Source organism: Schistocerca piceifrons, chromosome 5, assembly GCF_021461385.2.
Source record: "Schistocerca piceifrons isolate TAMUIC-IGC-003096 chromosome 5, iqSchPice1.1, whole genome shotgun sequence".
NCBI lineage: Eukaryota > Metazoa > Arthropoda > Insecta > Orthoptera > Acrididae > Schistocerca > Schistocerca piceifrons.
In genome coordinates, this window is record NC_060142.1 from 231,392,941 (window position 1) to 231,412,710 (window position 19,770).

A 19,770-nucleotide genomic window follows, 5' to 3' on the forward strand; every position below is an offset into this window, starting at 1 on the left:
CTGACAAGACAGCCAGTCCACAGTGACGGGTAACCGAAAGGCACTCGCTTAAACTCACGCCGGATGGCGTGAGGTCTGAAACAGGATACGTAATGAATGCTATAAAGAAAAGTACGTAGCTTCTGGAATACTTAACTTTAATCCATCATTTGTATACATCGTTCTTGATGAGACATGCTTCATACGATAACTATCAATTGGTATGGCGCCTTGCTAGGTCGTAGCCATTGACTTAGCTGAAGGCTATTCTATCTTCTCTACAAATAAACGAGGCTTCGTCAGTGTTGCATCGCTAGCTAAGTCGTCCGTACAACTGGGGCGAGTGCTAGTAAGTCTCTCGAGACCTGCCGTGTGGTGGCGCTCGGTCTGCGATCACTGACAGTGGCGACACGCGGGTCCGACATGTACTAATGGACCGCGGCCGATTTAAAGCTACCACCTAGCAAGTGTGGTGTCTGGCGGTGACACCACACCTAGCGTCTGGCGCCAGGGTAGAATAATTTCCGAGACAGTGAAACTGGTCGGGTGTTCGCATGTAACTGTCGCAACCACCTATGGACTGTGATTGAAGGACGCTAAAATTCTGAGTCGGTGGAAAAGTGTCTAATGTTCACATGTCTTTTCAGAACAGGGGCGGCTGTCAGCCTGTCCTGTGAAGCAGGATAGGTGGCGACCTGTAGAAGATTTGTGGACAGATAAAAAACATTGATACAGGCGAAGTGTTTCGGAACTCAGTTTGACATGCTTTGTTGAACATGGAGCTCCATGTCTCAAAGCCAAGGTAGTGATATGATTTGACGAGCCGGGTAGTGAACTCATATCTTATACTGGTCCTAATCTGACAGATTGCATATGGCCACTGTTGGATTCCAGTTCAGCGCATACAACCACATTTCGTGTCACACACCTCCAAAAACTACTATCGACTTGTTGAACCTATACCGCCTATAACATTAACCTTATTGTATTCCAGTGGCCAAACTGATGCCACGATGATGGATAGTGTCGAGACGGAGCAAAAGGGACGTTCGTGTAAAAAATGGTTCAAATGGCCCTGAGCACTATGGGACAAAACATCTGAGATCATCAATCCCCTAGAACTTAAAACTACTTAAACCTAACTAACCTAAAGACATCATTCAAATCCATGCCCGAGGCAGTAATGAAGTAAAGCTACAGTGAAAACAACAGCTGACACTTTTTACCATTTAAGGTACACTCCTGGAAATGGAAAAAAGAACACATTGACACCGGTGTGTCAGACCCACCATACTTGCTCCGGACACTGCGAGAGGGCTGTACAAGCAATGATCACACGCACGGCACAGCGGACACACCAGGAACCGCGGTGTTGGCCGTCGAATGGCGCTAGCTGCGCAGCATTTGTGCACCGCCGCCGTCAGTGTCAGCCAGTTTGCCGTGGCATACGGAGCTCCATCGCAGTCTTTAACACTGGTAGCATGCCGCGACAGCGTGGACGTGAACCGTATGTGCAGCTGACGGACTTTGAGCGAGGGCGTATAGTGGGCATGCGGGAGGCCGGGTGGACGTACCGCCGAATTGCTCAACACGTGGGGCGTGAGGTCTCCACAGTACATCGATGTTGTCGCCAGTGGTCGGCGGAAGGTGCACGTGCCCGTCGACCTGGGACCGGACCGCAGCGACGCACGGATGCACGCCAAGACCGTAGGATCCTACGCAGTGCCGTAGGGGACCGCACCGCCACTTCCCAGCAAATTAGGGACACTGTTGCTCCTGGGGTATCGGCGAGGACCATTCGCAACCGTCTCCATGAAGCTGGGCTACGGTCCCGCACACCGTTAGGCCGTCTTCCGCTCACGCCCCAACATCGTGCAGCCCGCCTCCAGTGGTGTCGCGACAGGCGTGAATGGAGGGACGAATGGAGACGTGTCGTCTTCAGCGATGAGAGTCGCTTCTGCCTTGGTGCCAATGATGGTCGTATGCGCGTTTGGCGCCGTGCAGGTGAGCGCCACAATCAGGACTGCATACGACCGAGGCACACAGGGCCAACACCCGGCATCATGGTGTGGGGAGCGATCTCCTACACTGGCCGTACACCACTGGTCATCGTCGAGGGGACACTGAATAGTGCACGGTACATCCAAACCGTCATCGAACCCATCGTTCTACCATTCCTACACCGGCAAGGGAACTTGCTGTTCCAACAGGACAATGCACGTCCGCATGTATCCCGTGCCACCCAACGTGCTCTAGAAGGTGTAAGTCAACTACCCTGGCCAGCAAGATCTCCGGATCTGTCCCCCATTGAGCATGTTTGGGACTGGATGAAGCGTCGTCTCACGCGGTCTGCACGTCCAGCACGAACGCTGGTCCAACTGAGGCGCCAGGTGGAAATGGCATGGCAAGCCGTTCCACAGGACTACATCCAGCATCTCTACGACCGTCTCCATGGGAGAATAGCAGCCTGCATTGCTGCGAAAGGTGGATATACACTGTACTAGTGCCGACATTGTGCATGCTCTGTTGCCTGTGTCTATGTGCCTGTGGTTCTGTCAGTGTGATCATGTGATGTATCTGACCCCAGGAATGTGTCAATAAAGTTTCCCCTTCCTGGGACAATGAATTCACGGTGTTCTTATTTCAATTTCCAGGAGTGTATTTGTTATGAATTCCTGTGCTGCTCCGAATGACACCGCATAAGAAGTAGACATCAAAAGAGAATCGAGAATTGACACAGGAAAAGTTCTCAAATAAAGTTAGTAGACTGATTTCAGAGCCGGCCGCTGTGGCTGAGCGGTGAACGATACAGCATCACTCGAGACTGGATGTGTATTGGTAATTCTCTGTCAGCCAGTGCTCTAACCTGAGTAATGTTGTATGCCTAAAAAGGGGTACAGTAAAGGGTTAGAAAGAACAGAATAGTGTAAGTGAAGGAAGTGCTGTGGCCGAGCGGTTCTTGGCGCACAGTCCGGAACCGCGCGACTGCTACGGTCGCAGGTTCGAATCCTGCCTGGGGCATGGATGTGTGTGATGTCTTTAGGTTAGTTAGGTTTAAGTAGTTCTACGTTCTATGGGACTGATGACCACAGATGTTAAGTCCCATAGTGCTGATTTCTGATGTGTGGTGAACCTAAGAAATAAATCTACTGTTGCAATCTGAGTGTTCTTTATTGGCTCCTGCTGTTACTAGAGAACCCGCATGCCTGATTTGAATGAATCTTACCAACCGCCCAGACAGATCTGCTGCTGGTTTTCCCACCCTCCAACGGCGTAGATGTTGCCCAGCACTCTGGAGTCAAAAGACAGGCCGTATTCCCTCTAAAATACTGAGAATTTCTTGAGCATCAAATGATCTACGCAACCCACGAGCAGCTCGTGCCACACGCGTGACAGTCGTGTGATCACGTTACTGTGACGTCACAGACGCCGTGGATTTCACTTTATGATGGTTGTAGTCTTTGACCTCTGCGGCATTTGAGTGCTCTAATCGGGTTGTAACGACATGAACAGTGCGATCAGCTCTTATCGACTCGGAAGCTTTCCCCGCTAAACTGGATTTGTGGTTTCTTGCTTGTTATGTTGATTCAGAAATAAAGGATGAAATTTTAGTTATTGTGCACGTACCGTACCGTAGGGAGAATTAACAATGAAATTCGTTGGTGATTTGGGATGCGAAAAAAATGCATAATCTGCATTTAATGTTAATGGCTGTCACCTCTGAAAACAGCAGGTCCAACCTGTATGGGAATCGAGGCAAACTGAGCCTGGATTGCAGACGTGGATATATTACTTCAGGATGCCTCAAATCAGCGCAAGAGATCATCAATTATAGTGGTTAGTGACTCGTGGTCCGCCAGTGTCTTGGCAGTGCATGATCAGATGTGCGTGAGAGATCTGTAGAACATGTTGGTCACAACAAAAGTGGAACATCGTCTGTGTACAGAAACTTGCTGCCTGTCTTGTTGGAAGATAACCTTAAGCAGACCTCGAAGATAGGGCGCGAAAATTGACCTTAACACAACAGAAATGTAACGTCTGCTGTCCAAATTACGAGGTATATGAACAAGAGATGAGTGTGTTGTGCACGAAATTGTGCACAATACCATCACACTAGATTCTAGTTCTGTATAACGATGACAGTCACTATCTGGTGACAATCGTTCTCTTAGGAGCCTCCACACATTGGTTCCTGCATTGTGGTACTGTACATAGAACCGGGATTCGCCCGAAAAGACGACGTCGTGTAATTTCTGTCTTCAGTGTGTTCCTCTGTGATCCTGCGTCAAGGGAAGCCGCAAAATTGTCTGCAAGCAGACAGTCAGTATAGCTTCAGACGTCGTGGCACTCTTTCGTGTGAACATTCGTCTGCTACAAAAAGAAGACACATATCCAGGTTCAAGGTATGTAAAGTAACTCTACGATGATGCACGGGTCAGCGCTCAACGTATGTCCTCTCGGACGTAAGTCACGAGCGGCTGATAAGATACTGCATGGTATTGATTAAGGCCCTCATAAACTTTTAGTTTGAGCCGTCATTCTGGTTACTGATTTGACAAGACCTGCCAAGAATCCCTCTCCTGCGCCAGCCTCTTCATTCCAGAGGACCACTTGACATATACGTCCTCAATTACTTGCTGGATGTATTCAAATCTCTGTCTTTTTCTGCTGGTCTGGCCTTCTAAAGGCCCTTACTACCATATATGTTATTTCCTGATGCCCTAACGCATGTTGTATCAATATATCCCTTCTTCTTTTCAATGTTTTCCTATGTTCCTTTGTTCGCTGATTCCGTGGGAAACATGCTCATTTCATACCTGGTAAGTCCTCTTTAATTTTCAACATTCTTCTCTTGCTATCACGTCAGAGGCTTCGATTACCATCTATTTCGGTTTTTCCTCAGTCAATATTTCACTCTCAAACCATGCTGTGATCTATACGTTCATTCTCAGAAATTTCTTCCACAATTTTAGGTATTAGTAGAGTTCTCTTGCCCATGAATGCACTTGCTAGGTTGCTTTTTACGTTCTCCTTGCTCTGTCCATCATATGCTATCTTGGCACCTAGGTAGCTGAACCCTACTTCGTGATCGTCAATGCAGATGTTGAGTTTCTCGCTGTTCTTATTTCTGCTACTCCTATTACTTTTGTCTTTCTTCAGTTTAGTCTCAATCAGTATTCTGTAATACTTCTTCAAATTTACTGAGTGTACCAGTGTCATCAGCGAATGAATTTCAGATCCACTCGGGAAAAATTATTCTATTTCCGTCATTGAAAGAAGGGGCGAGAGACTACATCCCTGTCTTAGGCCTTTTTAACTGGAGCGCTTCGTTCTTGGTCATCCAGTTCTAATGTTCTTCCTTGGTTCTTATATATATTCGTTATTATCCGTCTTTCCCTATAGTTTATCACTATTTTCCTTGGAATATCGAGCATCTTACACCATTTACATTTTTCCAGTTTTTCATTTGACTTTGTCGAACGCTTTTTCCAGGTCGACAAATCCTATGGCATTCCTTTAGTTATCAAGCGCACGTCAGAACAGTCTCCAGGTGCCTTTACCTTTCCTAAAGGTGAACTGAAAGTCATCCAACGAGTCCTCAATTTTCTTTTCCTCTATTCTGTATATTATTCTTGTCATCCACTTGGATGGATATGCTATTAAGCTGATTGTCCGATAGTTCTCGCACTTCACATTTCTCGCTATCTTCGTGTGCTGTATGTATGATGTTTTTTCGAAAGTTTGGTGGTATGTCGCCAGTCTCACAGACGCCAGCTTGAATAGTCGTTTATTTGACACTACCACCAGTAATTCTGGAAATTTAGATGGAATGTTATTTCTTCCGAGTTCTTTGATAGCAAGTTTTTGAAAGCTCTTTTAAATTCTGACTCTCGATCCCTGTCTTGCGAAGCACTTTTGAATAAGTTTTCTGAGAGTTGTCTTGAGCAGCTAGTTTGGCAGCCCACTCGCAGCGGAAATACCTTAGATCTCGTAGCTGCAAATAGGCCGGGCATTATCGATGGCGTCAATATAGAGACGGGGATTAGTGATCATGATGTAATCGTAGCGACGAATGTTAAGACGTTTCATAAATCAGCCATGAAGGCTTGGAGAGTGTTTCCGCTAGGAAAAGCAGAAAAACAGTTCTTTGTATCTCATTTAGATAGCGAATTCCAATCATTTATTTCCGGTAAGATGGACATAGAGGAATTATGGGCAAAGTTTAAATACGCTGCAAATCGTTCTCTAGACAAATACATGCGCAGTAAATGGAATAAGGACGGAAAAGACCCACCACGGTTTAAAAGCGAAAGTCGGAAGATGCTGCTGAAGCAGAGGCCATTGCACTGACGGTTTAAAACAAAACGAGCAAATGACGACAGGCAAAGGTCAGCAGAGATTCGTGCGTCTATGCAACGATCTGCGTACGAAGCATAGAACTACTACCACTGACATGGCTTAGCAAAAGATCTGGCGGAGAACTCGAGAAAACTCTGGTCCTATGTAAACTTGCTAACCAGATTGAAAGCTTCCATCTGGTCACTCACTGACCAATCTAGTGAGACAGCTTAAGATGGCAAAATAAAAACCGAAGTTTTAAATTGCACGTTTAAGAAACCGTTCACTCAGGAGAATCTTACAAATATCGATCAGAGCCCCGTGTTAATGACATAGTAATAAACATTTCTGCCGTAGAGAAACAACTGAAAGAAACGAAAACAAACAAGTCACCAAGTCCGATTAGAACCTTTGTTCGATTTTAGAGCGAGTGCTCTACAGAACTGACAGCAAATTTAACTTGCATTTATCGCGAATCTCTCGCCCAATTAAGTCCTAAGCGACAGGAAAAAGCACAGGTGATTCCTGTTATGAAAGGATCAGTAAACGGATCCACAGACTTACAGACCAATATCCCGAATATAGGTTTGTTGCAGAATGCTTGATCATATTCTCAGATCGAATATAATAAATTTTCTTGAGACCGAGAACTTTATGTCCGCGAATCAGCATGGTTTTAGAAAGCATTTCTCGTGTGAAATTCAGCTTGCCCTTTTCTCGCATGATGTGCTGCGAACTATGGATGAAAGACAACACGCAGATTCCATATTTCTAGATTGCCGGAAAGCATTTCATATGGTGTATTGCAGACTGTTAAAGAAGGTACGAGCATATGGAATAGGTTCACAGGTATGTGATTAGCTCGAACTCTTCTTAAGCAATAGAACACAGTGCGTTGTTCTGGACGGCGAGTGTTCATCTAAGACAAGAGTATCGTCAGGAGTGCCTCAGGGATGTGTGATAAGACCACTGCTGTTTTGTATATATATAAATGATCTGATCGACAGGGCGAGCAACTGCCTGCGGGTGTGTGCTGATGATGCTGTGGTGTACGGGAAAGTGTCGAAGACGAATGTCTGTTGTTGTTGTTGTTGTTGTTGTGGTCTTCAGTCCTGAGACTGGTTTGATGCAGCTCTCCATGCTACTCTATCCTGTGCTAGCTTCTTCATCTCCCAGTACCTACTGCAACCTACATCCTTCTGAATCTGCTTAGTGTATTCATCTCTTGGTCTCCCTCTACGATTTTTACCCTCCATGCAGCCCTCCAATGCTAAATTTGTGATCCCTTGATGCCTCAAAACATGTCCTACCAACCGATAGCTTCTTCTAGTCAAGTTGTGCCACAAACTTTTCTTCTCCCCAATCCTATTCAATACCTCCTCATTAGTTACGTGATCTACCCACCTTATCTTCAGCATTCTTCTGTAGCACCACATTTCGAAAAATTCTATTCTCTTCTTGTCCAAACTAGTTATCGTCCATGTTTCACTTCCATACATAGCTACACTCCATACAAATACTTTCAGAAACGACTTCCTGATACTTAAATCTATACTCGATGTTAACAAATTTCTCTTCTTCAGAAACGATTTCCTTGCCATGGCCAGTCTACATTTTATATCCTCTCTACTTCGACCATCATCAGTTATTTTACTCCCTAAATAGCAAAACTCCTTTACTACTTTAAGTGTCTCATTTCCTAATCTAATTCCCTCAGCATCACCCGATTTAATTTGACTACATTCCATTATCCTCGTTTTGCTTTTGTTGATGTTCATCTTATATCCTTCTTTCAAGACACTGTCCATTCCGTTCAACTGCTCTTCCAAGTCCTTTGCTTTCTCTGACAGAATTACAATGTCATCGGCGAACCTCAAAGTTTTTACTTCTTCTCCATGAATTTTAATACCTACTCCGAATTTTTCTTTTGTTTCCTTTACTGCTTGCTCAATATACAGATTGAATAACATCGGGGAGAGGCTACAACCCTGTCTCACTCCTTTCCCAACCACTGCTTCCCTTTCATGCCCCTCGACTCTTATAACTGCCATATGATTTCTGTACAAATTGTAAATAGCCTTTCGCTTCCTGTATTTTATACCTGCCACCTTCAGAATTTGAAAGAGAGTATTCCAGTTAACATTGTCAAAAGCTTTCTCTAAGTCTACAAATGCTAGAAACGTAGGTTTGCCTTTTCTTAATCTTTCTTCTAAGATAAGTCGTAAGGTTAGTATTGCCTCACGTGTTCCAACATTTCTACGGAATCCTAACTAATCTTCCCCGAGGTCCGCTTCTACCAGTTTTTCCACTATATATATATATATATATATATATATATATATATATATATATATACCAGCTTTTCATATATATAGACAAATGTCTATAGAATGATAAAAGATGACGTAGAAAAAAAAAATTTGTTATGTTTTTTTGTTTTGATGAATAGCAGCTGGCTCTAAATGTAGACAAACGTAAATTAGTGCGGATGAATAGGAAAAACAAACCCATACTTCCGGATAAAGCATTACTAGTGTCCTGCTTGACGCAGTCAAGTAGTGTAAATATTTTGGCGTAACGCTGGAAAGCGATACAAAATGGTACAGGCATATGAGGATTGTAAGGAAGGTGAATGGTCGACTCCTGTTTATTGAGAGAATTTTAGGAAAGTGTGGTTCATATATAAAGCAGACCGCATATAGGACCCTAGTGCGGTCTGCTAGTTTTGTTGCAGGAAGATTCGAACAACACGCAAGTATTTCGGAGATGCTTCGGAAACTGAAATGGGAATCCCGGGACGGAAGGCGACTTCCTTCTCGAGGAACACTACTGAGAAAATGTAGAGAACCGGAATTTGAAAGTGACGGCAGAAGGCTCCTGCTGTAGTCAAAATACATTTCGCTTAAGGACCGCGAAGTCAACATACAAGAAAATAGGGCCCTTATGGAGGCAGATAATCATTTCTCCCTCGGTCTATCAGCGAATGGAACAGGAAAAGAAATGATTAGTAATGGTACATGGTACCCTCCACGGCGCCCTTTAAAGTTGCTTGCAGAGTATAATATAGATGCAGATGTAGATATCTGTTTCATGTCGATTCCAATTACTTCTTCCGTCATGCCATCAGGCAATTCCTTCTCCTTACAAAAATCTTCAGTGTAATCTTTCCAACTTCCGCTCCCTCTCTCTCTCTCTCTATCTCTTTCGCTCTCTTTACGTTTGACAGTAGAATTCCTATTGCAATCACACCACAGGAGTGCGCGAAACGGGAGAGTAGGAAACGCATAAATACCATTTTCTGCATCGGGTCACATCCAGATTTCGTCGAATGGTTCTGAACGATCCGTAGCGGTTCCACCTTGTAAATAAAGACAAAAATGGCAGTCACGCAACACTCCTAAGGGATGTGAACGAGGACAGTAAGATTGCAGGCTCACGATGACCTCAGAAAAGAGTTGAATTATCTGGGAGTGGCTGACACAGAAAAGAGTTGAATTATCCTAGGGTTTTCAAGAACATCGTTCTGTCGCACAACGCACTGCGAACTGTCGTTTTGTATCGAGAAATGTATGAGAATCAACGTCCCAAGGCAAGGAGTGGTTTCATTGACGTCCTTTATACTATTCCCCTGAGGCCTTTTCGTGTCAGTTCTGAGCTGCGGTGTGTATGAAATGTTTTAGTCGTTCATCCATAGAAAAACGCGTGATTTCAACGCTGGTCTTTGCGGTTCTGTCATCAATTGCTGAGACATCAAGGGAAGGGCGAAAAGTGGGTAACATGCGGTATGATTACGTTCCCATCCCGTGGCACGGCCCCAGTGGTACTGGTCAGAAATTTGGTGTCCATGTGATATCATCGCTTACATTCACATGAACTTCTGAACTCTGGTCTTTTTTTCCCATGTGCCGACGACACCTTGCCGTGTGAAGTGTCGCCAAGCCAAATTTAAAACCTCTGCTTCTTAATGGAGGACAATTACGATTTTCGAAAAAGCGACCCTTTAACTATGTTGCGTAGTGTAGACTGACCGAGGAGAGGTATGGGATTTGCTGCAGTGAAAACGCAGCTTGAAGTACTTATAGCATTACACATATATTATTTAACAATAGCGGAACTGATAAGAAATTGCTTTCAGAAGCTTTAAACATTTTTGGAAGGTAACTATTAACAGCCGTCAAGTAATCTGTAAAACGCATGTTTGACCATCAGCTGCTTTTTTACTTAAAAGCCAAATTTCGTCCGGTTTCACTCTTAGACCACCTTCACGGATTATGGTTAAAGCAGTTTATACAACAACATAACGTGTGTCATTACTTAAGTAATGGCAACGTCTCATATGCATAGCATGAATTCCAGTATACCACGCAGGACTGTTGAAGGCAAACATAAGCTTAGCAGTATTGAAAAGAAGATCAGAGGTACCTGTAGCGGGTCTGGTCTCGTAAACTGACGTACGGCTGGGAGAGCGATGTAATGACTACTTGCCCTCCATATTCGCATCCAGTAACGCCAGTGATCTGAGGCTGACACGGCGGCCGGTCGGTACCGTTGGGTCCTCATGGCCTGTTCGGGCTGTGTTCAATTTCATATTTGTTGTATACATACTCATACAACTTTGAATTACTTTTCACAGTCACATCTAGGAACAATTTTATTTATCTAATATTCCATCAGTTGTAGCCGTATACCTTTATTTTAAACACAGGTTGTATTGACTCTTACAGAAGTTATACAATATACATTGATAGTATAATATCGTGGCCAAATATGCGATAGTCCGCGACATTTTATTCGTTTATCGTTTCAAAGCTGGCCCGATCAGCTGACGGATGCGTTTACTCCGAGAAATATAGTTGCTCCATGGTGTGCGGTCGGTTATGGTAAAAACTTGGCTATCGGAAAAATGGACTCGATATACTACTACTACTCCTTGGCGGTACAGCCCTTGTAGGGCCTTAGCCTCCTGGACAACCTCCGCCCACTCTTCTCTGCTGGCTGCCTTGGCTCTCCATCTTCTCACTCCCATCCTTCTCAAGTTCTCTTCCACGCTTCTAGCCATCTGGTCCTTGGTCTGCCCCTTATAAGATATCCACCGGGTTTTCCTTTGAAAACTTTCTTGACTGTGCTGTACTCCACCATTCTTTCTACATGTCCCAACCAACGTAGTCTATTACTCTTTATTTTAGTCACGATATCTGGTTTGTTGTACAACTCTCTGATGTCCTTTCTGTTTCTGATTCTCCAAAGATTCCTGTCATTCACTGGCCCGTAGATTTTCCTAAGTATCTTCCTTTCCCATCTCAGCAACAGCTCACCGTTTTGTATCATAGTCCAGGTCTCCGAACCATACATCACCACAGGTCTAACTACTGTACGATACACCGTCAGCTTCAGATTCCTACTAAGGCTCCTTGTTTTAAACACATTAACCAGTGCAAAGTAGCTCCTGTTATCAGCTGCAATCTTTACATGTATTTCTTCTCTCATATTATTATTCTCAGTTACCAGTGACCCAAGATATTTAAATCTCTCACAGCGTTCATATTCTTTTCCGTTCAAAGTCATGCTTCTTTCTCCTTCACTGTATTTTTCCTAGATCTTGACATATACTTGGTCTTAGATTTATTAATGGTCAGCCCCATCTCCACACCATACCTTTCTGCTGTTTCAAACTTTTCTTCCAGGTCCTGTTTCCTACTGGATAACAAGCCAGTATCATCCGCACATACAAGCTCCTGAGTCACTCTATTAAACAGTGTTCCTCCAGGGTTGTTGCTTTAAAAACAATAAAGCTCCGGGAGAAAACAATATTACAGCAGAAATGATAAAATATGGTGGAGAAAAACTAGTAAGCATTTTGCATGAGATTATAGTGGAAATATGGCGGAAAGAATATATGCCGAAACAGAGGAGTACAGCAATACTCTGCCGTATACACAAGAAACATGACAGAGCTGACTGCGGGAATTCAGAGGAATTGTACTACTCTGTATAGTGTATAAAGTATTAGGAAAAATCATAGCTGGGCGGCTAAGAACAAACGTAGAAGAGTATCTAGGAGACTAGCAGTGTGGTTTCAGAGCTAATACATCCACTACAGACCAGATTTTCAGTGGTGGTTGGGGTGGGTTTCTGGGGGAGGAGACCAGACAGCGAGGTCATCAGTCTCATCGGATTAGGGGCGGATGGGGAAGGAAGTCGGCCGTGCCCTTTGAAAGGAACCATCCCGGCATTTGCCTGGAGTGATTTAGGGAAATCACGGAAAACCTAAATCAGGATGGCCGGACGCGGGATTGAACCGACGTCCTCCCGAATGCGAGTCCAGTGTGCTAACCACTGCGCCACCTCGCTCGGTAGATTTTCAGTATCAGACAGATTCTTGAAAAATGTTTTGAGTACAACATCGATATCCACCAGCCGTTCATTGACTTCAAGCAAGCTTATAAAAAGGGATCAACTATGGAAGGAAATGCAAGAGGCAGGAGTCCCTAAAAAACTGATAAGACTCGTTCAAATGACTTTGAGAAGAACATTATGCAAAGTAAAGAACGAAGACACTTTATGAAACGCATTTGAAGTTAACCAAGGACTGCGGCATGGTCATGTGCTCCCACTGTTCTGTTTAATATCGCACTGTAAAGTGGAATGAGAAAGACACAAAGCAACAACCCAGGGAACTCGATATAGAGAAATGTTAATGTTACCCAGACGCGCATAAATGTAGGTTGTTGAGCACCATTTTGTAAAAAATAAATTGGTGCAGAGTTGTACAAAGAAAAGAGAGAGAGAGAGCTGAGATTTTATCATTGTAAGTCGATGAGACAATGTACGGAAATTTTATAAAAGGTAATTCAATCGATCTCAACTGCTTTATGAAGTGAATTTTGAAGTAGTTAATTATGCTAAACGTCTATAGGAAAGTCGGACGTTTGGTTTATGATGTTTGCTGGTGGATGTGCAAGCACGGTCAAGGGCATTTAGAAGTGTTTTCCTGTTATTAACACAAATCTGCGAACAGCTACGCGTCATATGAGAAAATGTGGACTTAGTCGCACAGAATTAGTATCCGAGGATCCTGTACAAGTTCCTATTTATGAACAGTGAAAGTTTTACAAGCGACTGGGGGATATCAGCAGTTGCTTCTGATCTACTAGATCTTCGAGATTTCAGTTCTACAAATTTAATGTTCTTTCTAGGTTAAAATCTTATCGCCCGACGTTTTTTGACGAAGACTGAATGACATATGCTCATCATCTGTAAGACGGTGGAGGTAAAATAAGAACAGCGATTCGTGCTCTAGTAACTGAGACTTTCAAGCATTTGCGAGAGGGTTTTTGCTTATTCACGACGCGAACTTTCTCAGCATAGAGCAGTAGACACAGTTTCAGACGTTGGTGCATCTCTATTAAGTTCAAGTTATGATTACTTCAATTTTAATTGTTTGCTTTTCACGATTAATTACACCTTCAATGCAATATATCCGCACATACATACAACAATATACACAAACATAATAAGGGATACATTGTAATACTTAATTTTATCCTAAACAGTGCTGTCTCTCATCAGCATAACTATTTCTGCTAAAAAAAAAATGATAATAATAACACTAGTCAAAAGGCATTTTGCATCTGGGATGTGATACATCCACTAGTATGTATTTTGGTGTGTAGAGTCCGAATATACCTTTCAAAATGTTCTAGCACGTACCATTTTCGAGTTTTTAAAGGTTTTTTATTTTTCGTATCCAGTATTCCGCTTTTTGCTGTTCTTCTGTTTTGATGTTTGTTTGTTTTTGATTTGCAGAGGAGAGCTAGAAGATCTACAAATCGTCTGTAAATGGTTGGTCTGATAATCAAGTGGTGTGAAAGAGATGCTCACTGAGTGTTCCCTGTAAAAGACAGTGCAAACTTTTTGTGTTTAAAACCTACACTAAGAAAAATGGCAACTAGTAAATCTTGTTGCTGTCTCAACCACCCTGACAACTTTTGTTATGTGCATAGGAAATTCACTCCAAAAGCCCAAAGAAAACCAATTATTGATTTGGCAAAGAAGGCATATAAATTGTATTTTGTTTGTCCTGTTGGTGATCAAGAGAAAATTTTTGCACCTCATATTGCCTGCATAATCTGTACTACAACCTTAACCGATTGGTTGAAAGAAATACTCCGAGCCATGGCATTCGCTGCTCCGATGGTGTGGTGTGAGCCCAGAGACCATTATTTAGACTGTTACTTCTGTCTTACAAATAGTTCGGGACATTCAATCAAAACTAGACTTTAAAGAAAGTGTCAAAATATTCTTCGGTGCGTTTGTTTGTGCCCCATGATGAGAGGTTGCCTGTTCCTGTCTGTAACTTGAAAGCCTCGGAATCAGACACTATGTCAAGTGAATGAGAAAGTATTGAACATACGGAAGAGTACTGCTCTCATTATCATGACCCTTCGCCTCAGCTGTTTCATCAAAAGGAACTGAACGATTTGGTTCGCGATATAAAACTTTCGAAACGGCAAGCTAAACTCTTGGGGTCGAGACTGCAACAACGTAACATTCTAGCTACAGGGGAAAAAATTTCCTGTTTCATATCAAGAGGTGTTTCCTTCGCTCAGTATTTCAATATGCAGAATTCAATGTGTGGTTGTAGAGATGTCAAAGGTCTGATGATGCAGCTGTGTGTACAACATAATCCACAGAAGTGGCGACTATTTATTGACTCCAGTAAAACCAACTCAAAAGCAGTATTATTGCATCATGGCAATTCATTTCCATCGATACTTTTTTGTGTGGCTGTGTGTGTGTGTGTGTGTGTGTGTGTGTGTGTGTGTATGTTGTGCGATGGCTAGGGCTCTACCTCCGGAGGAGGTTGGTCCCTCAAGTGTGCGGAGTAGGGTAGCTTATTGCGGACAACATTTATTTGAAAAAATGGGCACCTTATTTTGCGATTGGGAGCCTTTGGGCCCGGTATTTTGCTCCTTTAGGCCCACAGTCTTGGTATTTTGATATATTCTACGTTGTTGCATCTGGTACGTTGCTGTATGTTCTGATATTGCCAGTTTTTGAGTTGCTTCTTGGTTCTTAATCGGACTGTAAGATGGATAACGGAACACGTATTTTATGCCAATGGGCTGGTTCAACTGTTGCCAATTCTTGGAGTTGTTGTCGAGTAGGTCTGAGCCGTTCTGTTTTATTAAAGAGTCTTCTTGCAGTGGTGTTGATCTGGCTGTCTACTGTCGGCATGTTGAGTTCTTCGTGAATTTGATTTGTACTGGTCCACCATGGGGCGTTAAGAATGAGTTTGGAGCATCTGTTTTGTAAAGTTTGTAGTGGTTTTCTGTTGGATTTGCTGGTTATGCCCCACGACGAGCAGCCGTAGAGCATCACTGTTTGGACTATTGCTTTATAGATGTTTAGTTTTGTTCTTTGGTACATTTCTTTACTGGCCAGAAGAGGATAAATTGAGTGAATGGTTCTTGATATGCGTTGTCGTTTTTCTTCTATGTGTTTGTTGCTTGAATATCATTTTGTTATCTATTGTTACTCCAAGGTACTTTACTGATGTGGTCCATGGGAGTTGCGCCCGCATCTCGTGGTCGTGCGGTAGCGTTCTCGCTTCCCACGCCCGGGTTCCCGGGTTCGATTCCCGGCGGGGGCCGGCCGCGGTGGTCTAGCGGTTCTAGGCGCTCAGTCCGGAGCCGCGCGACTGCTACGGTCGCAGGTTCGAATCCTGCCTCGGGCATGGATGTGTGTGATGTCCTTAGGTTAGTTAGGTTTAAGTAGTTCTAAGTTCTATGGGACTGATGACCACAGATGTTAAGTCCCATAGTGCTCAGAGCCATTTTTGAACCCGGCGGGGTCAGGGATTTTCTCTGCCTCGTGATGGCTGGGTGTTGTGTGCTGTCCTTAGGTTAGTTAGGTTTAATTAGTTCTAAGTTCTAGGGGACTGATGACCATAGATGTTAAGTCCCATAGTGCTCAGAGATATTTGAACCATTTTTTCCATGGGAGTTGCGTGCCGTTCAATTCTATTTGGCCGTGAAGTTGTGGTCGGCGGCGTGTGAATATGATGGCGACTGTCCTTTCTGGGTTTATTTTTATCTTGTTGAGTTTGGCCCATTTTTCTGTGCAGTCAACTTGTTTTTGTAACCTATTTATTGTGGATGAGAGTCGTCTGTGCGTTGCCAGAAGTGCTGTGTCGTCTGCAAATTGCGAAATTATCGAGGTTTCTGTAGTCGGAATGTTGTTTATATACACGGTAAAAAGGGTTGGTGAGAGTACCGAACCTTGTGGGATTCCATCTTTCAGTACTTTGTGTGCTGATCGTTTGCCATCTGTTTGTAAGAACCATCTCCGGTTATGTAAAAAGCTGCCAATAATTCTGATATAGCAGTCAGGTATGTCGGTCTGGTCTCGTAGTTTCGTGACAAGGTTGTCTTTCCAGACTTTATCATACGCTTTCTCCACGTCTAGAAAAACTGCGGCTGTATATTTGGAGAGATTCATGTTATGAGTGATATATACTGTTATACGGAGTACCTGGAGTTATGCTGACAGTGTTTCTTGGAAGGCGAACTGTTCTTGTCGGATGATGTTGCCGTCAAGTAATGGTTGTCGAATTCTTGGGAGCAGGATGCGTTCCAGGAGCTTTGACGTGGTTGGAGGTAGGCAAATTGGTCTATAGTTTTGTGGTTTTTTCAGATCCTTTCCAGGTTTAGGAATAGGTACAATTTTGGAAATTTTCCATGCTTGTGGAAAATAATGGTTAATTAAACAGGCGTTGATAGTTCTGGTCAGTAGTACTATGGGCTTCCTAGGCAGGTACTGGAGTTGAGTATTGGAGATCAGGTCCGGTCCAGGAGCGGAGTTTGTGCCAAGTCGGTTAATGATTGTTTTTATTTCCGCAGGAGTGGTTGGTTCTGGTAGGTCGCGAGGTGGTGTCTGAAGTATATTCTAGGCTGTAGCTGTCACGTGTTGTTGATATTGGAATATGTTCAAACATTTTACTGGTTTGCTGCCGGGTGACGTCGTCGACCACCTCCGATATTTCGACAGGAGCACACCCTGCCATTCTCAAGGCACAAATGCAAGGAGGAAGAAATGTGCAAGGAATTTTATACCTCGGTTCACGGAGGAGAAACAATGAAGATACCACACACAGAACAAGTGTCAACACTAACTAAGATGACCAACACCAGAAATATCGATAGTGACTATTAATCAACAGGTGAGGTAGCACTAATTCTGTCCCTCTATTTTTTGATGAGAGACAGAGCCGGATTCCAAGCAGCATTTAAACAAAATCCACCATCTCTGTTAATAAGGTTGCTAGATAGTTTGATTTCAACAGCTTCCATAATAACACTATCCCAATAGATGGACGTGCAAACCAGAATCTCCGTGTTGTTGTATTCCATAGGATGACCGGTGTCAAGGCCGTGTTCTGCAATAGCGGATTTGCTTGGCTGTTGTAAGCGTATGTGACTCTTATGTCCAATACACCGTTCTTCCACAGTCCTGATTGTCTGACCATTATATGACATGCCACGACTGCAAGGAATACGATAGACCCCAGCCTTGCGCAACCAAGATCATCTTTTACGGACGCCAACAGGGCCTTAATCTTAGAAGATGGTCGAAAAACACATTTCACATCATATTTACGCAAAATACGGCCAATCCTGTTGGAAATACTTCCTGCGTAAGGCAAAAAGGCCGTAGACTTAGGTGCCACTTCGCTGCTATCGTCACTCACCCGTTGCACCGAAGGCTGATAGCGCAACGCACGTTTGATCTGCCTCTCACTATAACCATTCTGACGAAAGGTGACTTCGAGATGTGATAGCTCAGCTGCCAAACTCTCAGGGTCTGAGATAACGTGGGCCCTGTGAACCAAGGTACGTAGTACTCCTTCACGTTGAGCTGGATGGTGACAACTATCAGCTCGCAGATACAAGTCAGTGTGCGTAGGCTTCCCATAAACAGAATGTCCCAACGTACCATCAGTTTTCCTTTTGACCAACTCATCAAGGAAGGGAAGGCATCCATTCTTTTCCACCTCCATAGTGAACTGAATATTCGGGTGGATTGAACTCATGTGTTCCAAAAACGGATTTAAATTCTCAATACCATGAGGCTATACAACTAAAGTATCGTCTACATATCTGAAAAAACACGCAGGTTTCAAAGTCGCTGACTCCAATGCACGTTCCTCAAAGTCCTCCATAAACAAATTGGCCACAATAGGTGACAACGGGCTTCCCATTGCAACTCCATCAGTCTGTTCGTAGTACTGACCATTGAATAAAAAGTAAGTGGAAGTCAGCACATGTCGAAACAAATTTGTTCTCGGAGATGAATGTGTCAAGGACGTCCGGTTGGTGGCTATGGTTGAATGGAATGTGGGTGACATCTTCAGGAGTGGAAATTGCAGCAATCAGTCTTCCTTGTAAATTATATAATGTGTTCCCGCGTGCATTGTTCCGTCGGGCATTCCATGTCGTGTTTCTTGCATTTAGGTCACTGACAAGTAAGATTCGGTTGTTGTTGTCAAATATTTGTAGCAAGTCATTTTCTTCAAATACTGCTCTGGGGCTAAGATATGCGGCCACCAGGGTTATTTTTCCTTGTACTGTTTCTATTGTTACTATTGTAGCTTCTAATGATGCCATTGGTGGAGTAATTTCAGAATTGTGTCGTATGTGTGAACGAATGAAAATGGCCGTTCCGCCTCCCTGTCGATTGATTCGGTCGGTTCGGTGGCAAACCATGTTTCGGGGTTTGAAGGATTGTGTCGGATGTAAGTGTGTTTCAGTGACAAATAGTATGTCGATTTTGTTATCTTCTACGAATTCATTTGGTAGGTCTTTTTTGTTATTTATTCTCGAATCATTGAAGTTACAAAAACTAGGTTGTGTTTCCTGGTAGGTCTAATTTCCATTGTCCGTACCAAAGAATTTCATAACTCCACCGACAATTGCCATTATTTTTGATAGTGTGGCTGGGGCAGTCATAAATTGTTGAAATGTGGTAGTGATGATTGATAGTTCGTCCACTGAGTGTTCTGCCAGAAGTTTTTGATGTGGTTTAGGAAGTCGAGGAAGGAAGCTGGTCCAGTTGTTTGTTTCGAGGTTGAATTTGGTGGTCGTTGTGTTGAAGATGATTGCTGATCTGTTTGGAGATTTGCCCATGTTTTACGTCCTCTGCGGCTGGCTTCAGCTGGAGTTGGCGTTGGTGTGTTCTTTATGCTTGGTTGGATTGTTGCTACTGTTGGAGTGGTGGTCTTTGGTCGTTGGGCGTGGTAGATGCATATTGCTTTCTGGAATTCTTCATAGCCGCGGAAGGACGCGGGGTGGCCGTCTTGTTTGTAGTTGACACAGTGTGGTGTTCACTGGTAGGCTGCATTCTCTTGCTCTATGGGCGGCACCGCAGCGGACACAGCGGGTCGGCATAGAGCAA